This window comes from Calliopsis andreniformis, unplaced genomic scaffold (genome assembly GCF_051401765.1).
Source record: "Calliopsis andreniformis isolate RMS-2024a unplaced genomic scaffold, iyCalAndr_principal scaffold0033, whole genome shotgun sequence".
Classification (NCBI taxonomy): domain Eukaryota; kingdom Metazoa; phylum Arthropoda; class Insecta; order Hymenoptera; family Andrenidae; genus Calliopsis; species Calliopsis andreniformis.
In genome coordinates, this window is record NW_027480442.1 from 1,323,466 (window position 1) to 1,332,544 (window position 9,079).

The window sequence follows — 9,079 nt, forward strand, 5'->3', positions numbered from 1 at the left end:
AGGTTGCTCGAAATGTAGAAATGACCATAACTTTCACACTGGTTGCAATTATTCGTTTTATATGATGGAAAAACTGTTGTATTTATATTGTATTTTATGCTTCCGGCGTTGACTTCATAGGCCCTAACTATTCAATCTGTTGGAGCAACGCCCTAGGGTGAAGCCTAGGTTGCCCGGAACGTAGAAATGACCATAACTTTCACACTGGTTGCAATTATTCGTTTTATACGATGGAAAAGCTGTTCTATTTATTTTGTATTTAATGCTTCGGGCGTTGACTTCTTAGGCCCTAACTATTCGATCTGGTGGAACAACGCCCTAGAGTGAAGCCTAGGTTGCCTGGAACGTAGAAATGACCATCACTTTTACACGGGTTGCAATTATTCCTGTTATAGGATGGAAAGACTGTTGTATTTTTATTGTATTTTATGCTTCACGCGTTGACTTCTGAGGCCGTAGCTATTCGATGTCGTGGATGAACGCCTTACAGTGAAGCCTAGGTTGCCCGGAACGTAGAAATGTCCATATCTTTCACACTGTTTGCAATTATTCATTTTATACGATGGCAATGCTGTTGTATTTATATTGTATTTTATGCTTCTGGCGTTGACTTCTTAGGCCGTAACTATACCATCTGGTGGAGCAACGCCCTGGAGTGAAACCTAGGTTTCCCGGAACGTAGAAATGACCACTACTATCACACTGGTTGCAAATAATTCCTGCTATACGATGGAAAAACTGTTGTATTTTTATTGCATTTTATGCTTCGGGCATTGACTTCTAAGGCCCTAACTATTCAATCTGTTGGAGCAACGCCCTAGGGTGAAGCCTAGGTTGCCCGGAACGTAGAAATGACCATAACTTTCACACAGGATGCAATTATTCGTTTTATACGATGGAAAAGCTGTTGTATTTATATCGTATTTTATGCTTCCGGCGTTGACTTCTTAGGCCCTAACTATTCAATCTGTTGGAGCAACGCCCTAGGGTGAAGCCTAGGTTGCCCGGAACCTAGAAATGACCATAACTTTCACACTGGTTGCAATTATTCGTTTTATACGATGGAAAAGCTGTTGTATTTATATCGTATTTTATGCTTCTGGCGTTGACTTCTTAGGCCCTAACTATTCCATCTGATGGAACAACGCCCTAGGGTGAAGCCTAGATTGCCCGGAACGTTGAAATGACCATAACTTTCACTCTGGTTGCTAATATTCGTTTTATACGATGTAAAAACTGTTGTACTTATATTGTATTTTATTCTTCTGGCGTTGAATTCTAAGTCCCTAGCTTTTCGATCTCGTGGAGCAACGCCCTAGCGTGAAACCTAGGTTACCCGGAACGTAGAAATGACCAGTACTTTCACACTGGTTGCAGTTATTCCTGTTATACGATGGAAAAACTGTTGCACCTTTATTGTATTTTATGCTTCTGGCGTTGACATCTAAGGCCCTAACTGTTTGATCTGGTGGAGCAACGCCCTAGAGTGAAGCCTAGGTTGCCGGGAACGTAGAAGTGACCATAACTTTCACACTGGTTGCTATTATTCGTTTTATACGATGGAAAAACTGTTATATCTATATTTTATTTTATGCTTCTGGCGTTGACTTCTTAGGCCCTAACTATTCGATCTGGTGGAACAACACCCTAGAGTGAAGCCTAGGTTGCCTGGAACGTAGAAATGACCATCACTTTTACACGGGTTGCAATTATTCCTGTTATACCATGAAAAGACTGTTGTATTTCTATTGTATTTTGTGCCTCAGGCGTAGGCTTCTAAGGCCGTAGCTATTCGATATGGTGGAGCACCGCCCTAGAGTGAAGCCGAGGTTGCTCGGAACGTAGAAATGACCACTTCTTTCACACTGTTTGCAATTATTCATTTAATATGATGGAACAGCTGTTGTATTTATATCGTATTTTATGCTTCGGGCGTTGACTTCTTAGGCCCTAACATTTCGATCTGGTGGAGCAACGCCCTAGAGTGTAGCCTAGGTTGCACGGAATGTAGAAATGACCATAACTTTCACACTGGTTGCAATTATTCGTTTTATACGATGGAAAAGCTGTTGCATCTTTATCGTATTTTATGCTTCGGGCGTTGACTTCTTAGGCCGTAACTATTCGATCTGGTGGAGCAACGCCCTGGAGTGAAACCTAGGTTGCCCGGAACGTAGAAATGACCACTACTATCACACTGGTTGCAAATTATTCCTGCTATACGATGGAAAAACTGTTGTATTTTTATTGCATTTTATGCTTCGGGCTTTGACTTCTAAGGCCCTAACTATTCATTCTGTTGCCCGGAACGTAAAAATGACCATAACTTTCACACTGGTTGCTATTATTCGTTTTATATGATGGAAAAGCTGTTGTACTTATATTGTAATTTATGCTTCTGGCGTTGACTTCTTAGGCCCTAACTATTTGATCTGGTGGACCACCGCCCTAGAGTGAAGCCTAGGTTGCCCGGAACGTAGGACATACCATTACCTTCACACTGGTTGCAATTATTGCTTGTATGCGATGGAAAAACTGTTGCACCTTTTTTGTATTTTATGCTTCTGGCGTTGTCTCCATAGGCCCAAACTATTCGATCTGGCGGAGCAACGTCTTAGAGTGAAGCCTAGGTTGACCGGAACGTAGAAATGACCATAACTTTCACACTGGTTGCTATTATTCGTTTTATATGATGGAAAAGCTGTTGTACTTATATTGTAATTTATGCTTCTGGCGTTGACTTCTGAGGCGCTAACTATTCGATCTGGTGGAACAACGCCCTAGGGTGAAGCCTAGGTTGCCCGGAACGTAGAAATGACCAGTACTTTCACACTGGCTGCAGTTATTCCTGTTATACGATAGAAAAACTGTTGCACCTTTATTGTATTTTATGCATTTCGCGTTGACATCTAAGGCCCTAACTATTCGATCTGGTGGAACAAGGCCCTAGAGTGAAGCCTAGGCTGCTCGGATCGTAGAAATGACCATAAATTACACACTGGTTACCATTATTCGTTTTCTACGATGGAAAAGCTGTTGTATTTATATCGTATTTTATGCTTCTGGCGTTGACTTCCAAAGTCCTAACTATTCGATCTGGTGGAGCAACGCCCTAGAGTGAAGCCTAGGTTGCCCGGGAAGTAGAAATGACCATAACTTTCACACTGGTTGCTATTATTCGTTTTATACGATGGAAAAGCTGTTATACTTATATTGCATTTTATGCTTTTGGCATTGAGTTCTAAGTCCCTAGCTATTCCATCTGGTTGAGCAACACCCTAGCGTGAAGCGTAGGTTGTCCGGAACGTAGAAATGACCATTACTTCCACACTGTTTGCGATTATACATTACATACGATGGAAAAGCTGTTGTACTTATATTGTAAATTATGCTTCTGGCGTTAACTTTTTAGGCCCTAACTATTTGATCTGGTGGAGCACCGCCCTAGAGTGAAGCCTAGGTTGCCCGGAACGTAGGCCATACCATTACCTTCACACTGGTTGCAATTATTCATTTTATACGATGGAAAAACTGATGTACTTATATTGTATTTTATCCTTCTGGCGTTGAATTCTAAGTCCCTAGCTATTCGTTCTGGTGGAGCAACGACCTAGGGTGAAACCTAGGTTACCCGGAACGCAGAAATGACCAGTACTTTCACACTGGTTACAGTTATTGGTTTTATACGATGGCAAAGCTGTTGTATTTATAATGTATTCTATGCTCCTGGCGTTGACTTCTAAGGCCGTAGCTATTAGATGTGGTGGACCAACGCCCTAGAGTGACGCCTAGGTTGAACGGAACGTAGAAATGACCATTACTTTCACAATGTCTGCAATTTATTCGTTTTGTATGTTGGGAATGGTGTTGTATTTATATTGTATTTTATGCTTCGGGCGTTGACTTCTAAGGCCCTAGCTATTCGATTTGGTGGAGCAACGCCCTACAGTGAAGCCTAGGTTGCCCGGAACGTAGAAATGACCATAACTTTCACACTGGTTGCTATTATTCCTTTTATACAATGGAAAAGCTGTTGTACTTATATTGTATTTTATTCTTCTGGCGTTGAATTCTAAGTCCCTAGCTATTCTATCTGGAGGAGCAACGCCCTAGAGTGAAGCTTAGGTTGCCCGGGAACTAGAAATGACCATAACTTTCACACTGGTTGCAAATATTCCTGTTACACGATGGAAAACCTGTTGCTCCTTTATTGTGTTTTATGCTTCAGGCGTTGGCTTCTAAGGCCCTAGCTATTGGATCTGGTGGAGCAACGCCCTAGAGTGAAACCTAGGTTACTCGGAACGTAGAAATGACCAGTACTTTCACACTGTTTGCAGTTACTCCTGTCGTACGATGGAAAAACTGTTTCATCTTTATTGTATTTTATCCTTCTGGCGTTGAATTCTAAGTCCCTAGCTATTCGTTCTGGTGGAGCAACGACCTAGGGTGAAACCTAGGTTACCCGGAACGCAGAAATGACCAGTACTTTCACACTGGTTACTGTTATTGGTTTTATACGATGGCAAAGCTGTTGTATTTATAATGTATTCTATGCTCCTGGCGTTGACTTCTAATTCCCTCAACTATTCGATCTGGTGGAGCAACGCCCTAGAGCGAAGCCTAGGTTGCCCGGAACGTAGAAATGACCATTACCTTCACACTGTTTGCAATTATTCATTTTATACGATGGAAAAGCTGTTGTATTTATATTGCATTCTATTCTTCTGGCGTTGTCTTTTAAGGCCGTAGCTATTAGATGTGGTGGAGCAACGCCCTATAGTGTCGCATAGGTTGCCCGGAACGTAGAAATGACCATTACTTTCACAATGTTTGCAAATATTCATTTTATGCGATGGAAAAACTGTTGTACTTATATTGTATTTTATTCTTCTGGCGTTGAATTCTAAGTCCCTAGCTTTTCGATCTCGTGGAGCAACGCCCTAGAGCGAAACCTAGGTTACCCGGAACGTAGAAATGACCAGTGCTTTCACACTCGTTGCAGTTATTCCTGTTATACGATGGAAAAACTGTTGCACCTTTATTGTATTTTATGCTTCTGGCGTTCACATCTAAGGCCCTAACTGTTTGATCTGGTGGATGAACGCCTTAGAGTGAAGCCTAGGTTGCCCGGAACGTAGAAATGTCCATATCTTTCACACTGTTTGCAATTATTCATTTTAGACGATGGCAATGCTGTTGTATTTATACTGTATTTTATGCTTCTGACGTTGACTTCTTAGGCCCTAACTATTCGATCTGGTGGAGCAATGCCTCAGAGTTAAGTCTAGGATGCCCGAAACGCCGAAATGATCATTACTTTCACGCTTGTTGCAATTATTCCTGTTATACCATGAAAAGACTGTTGTATTTTTATTGTATTTTGTGCCTCAGGCGTAGGCTTCTAAGGCCGTAGCTATTCGATATGGTGTATCACCGTCCTAGAGTGAACCCTATGTTGCTCGGATCGTAGAAACGACCACTTCTTTCACACTGTTTGCAATTATTCATTTAATATGATGGAAAAGCTGTTCTATTTATATCGTGTTTTATGCTTCTGGCGTTGAATTCTAAGGACCTAACTATTCGATCTGGTGGAGCAACGCCCTAGAGTGAAGCCTAGGTTGCTCGGAAAGTAGAAATGACCATAACTTTCACACTGGTTGCAATTATTCGTTTTATACGATGGAAAAACTGTTGCATCTTTATCGTATTTTATGCTTCTGGCGTTGACTTCTTAGGCTGTAACTATACGATCTGGTGGAGCAACGCCCTGGAGTGAAACCTAGGTTGCCCGGAACGTAGAAATGACCACTACTATCACACTGGTTGCAAATTATTCCTGCTATACGATGGAAAAACTGTTGTATTTTTATTGCATTTTATGCTTCGGGCATTGACTTCTAAGGCCCTAACTATTCAATCTGTTGGAGCAACGCCCTAGGGTGAAGCCTAGGTTGCCCGGAACGTAGAAATGACCATAAATTTCACACAGGATGCAGTTATTCGTTTTATACGATGGAAAAGCTGTTGTATTTATATCGTATTTTATGCTTCCGGCGTTGACTTCTTAGGCCCTAACTATTCAATCTGTTGGAGCAACGCCCTAGGGTGAAGCCTAGGTTGCCCAGAACGTAGAAATGACCATAACTTTCACACTGGTTGCAATTATTCGTTTTATACGATGGAAAAGCTGTTGTATTTATATCGTATTTTATGCTTCTGGCGTTGACTTCTTAGGCCCTAACTATTCCATCTGATCGAACAACGCCCTAGGGTGAAGCCTAGATTGCCCGGAACGTTGAAATGACCATAACTTTCACACTGGTTGCTAATATTCGTTTTATACGATGGAAAAACTGTTATATTTATATTGTATTTTATTCTTATGACGTTGAATTCTAAGTCCCTAGCTATTCGATCTGGTGGAGCAACGCCCTCGAGTGAAACCTAGGTTACCCGGAACGTAGAAATGACCAGTACTTTCACACTGTTTGCAGTTACTCCTGTTGTACGATGGAAAAACTGTTGCATCTTCATTGTATTTTATGCTTCTGGCGTTGACTTCTAAGGCCCTAACTATTCGATCTGGTGGAGCAACGCCCTAGAGTGACGCCTAGGTTACCCGGAACGTAGAAATGACCATTACTTTCACACTGTATGCAATTATTCGGTTTATACGTTGGGAAAGCCGTTGTATTTATATTCTATTTTATGCTTCTGGCGTTGACTTCTAAGGCCGTAGCTATTAGATTTAGTGGAGCAAGGCCCTAGAGTGACGCCTAGGCTGCCCGGAATGTAGAAATGACCATTACTTTCACAATGTCTGCAATTATTCATTTTATACGATGGAAAAACTGTTGTACTTATATTGTATTTTATCCTTCTGGCGTTGACTTCTAAGGTCCTAACTATTCGATCTGGTGGAGCAACGTCCTAGAGTGAAGCCGAGGTTGCCCGGGAAGTAGAAATGACCATAACTTTCACACTGGTTGCAGTTATTCGTTTTATACAATGGAACAACTGTTCTATTTATTTCGCATTTTATGCTTCGGGCGTTCACTTCTAAGGCCCTAACTATTCGATCTGGTGGAGCAACGCCCTAGAGTGAAGCCTAGGTTGCTCGGAACGTAGAAACGACCATTACCTTCACACTGCTTGCAATTATTCATTTTATACCATGGCAAAGCTGTTGTACTTATATTGTAAATTATGCTTCTGGCGTTAACTTCTTAGGCCCTAACTATTTGATCTGGTGGAGCACCGACCTAGAGTGAAGCCTAGGTTGCCCGGAACGTAGGCCATACCATTACCTTCACACTGGTTGCAATTATTCATTTTATACGATGGAAAAACTGATGTACTAATATTGTATTTTATCCTTCTGGCGTTGAATTCTAAGTCCCTAGCTATTCGTTCTGGTGGAGCAACTACCTAGGGTGAAACCTAGGTTACCCGGAACGCAGAAATGACCAGTACTTTCACACTGGTTACAGTTATTGGTTTTATACGATGGCAAAGCTGTTGTATTTATAATGTATTCTATGCTCCTGGCGTTGACTTCTAAGGCCGTAGCTATTAGATGTGGTTGACCAACGCCCTAGAGTGACGCCTAGGTTGACCGGAACGTAGAAATGACCATTACTTTCACAATGTCTGCAATTATTCGTTTTGTATGTTGGGAATGCCGTTGTATTTATATTGTATTTTATGCTTCGGACGTTGACTTCTAAGGCCCTAGCTATCGGATCTGGTCGAGCAACGCCCTAGGGTGAAGCCTAGGTTGCCCGGAACGTAGAAATGACCATAACTTTCACACTGGTTGCTATTATTCCTTTTATACAATGGAAAAGCTGTTGTACTTATATTGTATTTTATTCTTCTGGCGTTGAATTCTAAGTCCCTAGCTATTCTAACTGGAGGAGCAACGCCCTAGAGTGAAGCTTAGGTTGCCCGGGAAGTAGAAATGACCATAACTTTCACACTGGTTGCAATTATTCCTGTTACACGATGGAAAAGCTGTTGCACCTTTATTGTGTTTTATGCTTCTGGTGATGACTTCATAGGCCCTAACTATTCGATCTGGTGGAGCAACGTCCTAGAGTGAAGCCTAGGTTGACCGGAACGTAGAAATGACCATAGCTTTCACACTGGTTACCATTATTCGTTTTATACGATGGAAAAGCTGTTGTATTTATATCGTGTTTTATGCTTCTGGCGTTCACTTTTAAGGCCGTAGCTATTAGATGTGGTGGAGCAACGCCGTAGAGTGTCGCATAGGTTGCCCGGAACGTAGAAATGACCATTACTTTCACACTGGTTGCAGTTATTCCTGTTATACGATGGAAAAACTGTTGCACCTTTATTGTATTTTATGCATCTCGCGTTGACATCTAAGGCCCTAACTATTCGATCTGGTGGAGCAAGGCCCTAGAGTGAAGCCTAGGCTGCTCGGAACGTAGAAATGACCATAAATTTCACACTGGTTGCCATTATTCGTTTTCAACGATGGAAAAGCTGTTGTATTTATATCGTATTTTATGCTTCTGGCGTTGACTTCTTAGGCCCTAACTATTCCATCTGGTGGAACAACGCCCTAGGGTCAAGCCTAGGTTGCCCGGAACGTAGAAATGACCATAACTTTCACACTGGTAGCAATTATTCGTTTTACACATGGAAAAATTGTTCCATTTTTTTGTATTTTATGCTTCAGGCGTTGACTTCTAAGGCCCTAGCTATTCGATCTGGTGGAGCAACGCCCTAGAGTGAAACCTAGGTTACCCGGAACGTAGAAATGACCAGTACTTTCACACTGTTTGCAGTTACTCCTGTTGTACGATGGAAAAACTGTTGCATCTTTATTGTATTTTATGCTTCTGGCGTTGACTTCTAAGGCCCTAACTATTCGATCTGGTGGAGCAACGCCCTAGAGTGACGCCTAGGTTACCCGGAACGTAGAAATGACCATTACTTTCACACTGTTTGCAATTATTCGTTTTATACGTTGGGAAAGTCGTTGTATTTATATTCTATTTTATGCTTCTGGCGTTGACTTCTAAGGCCGTAGCTATTAGATGTGGTG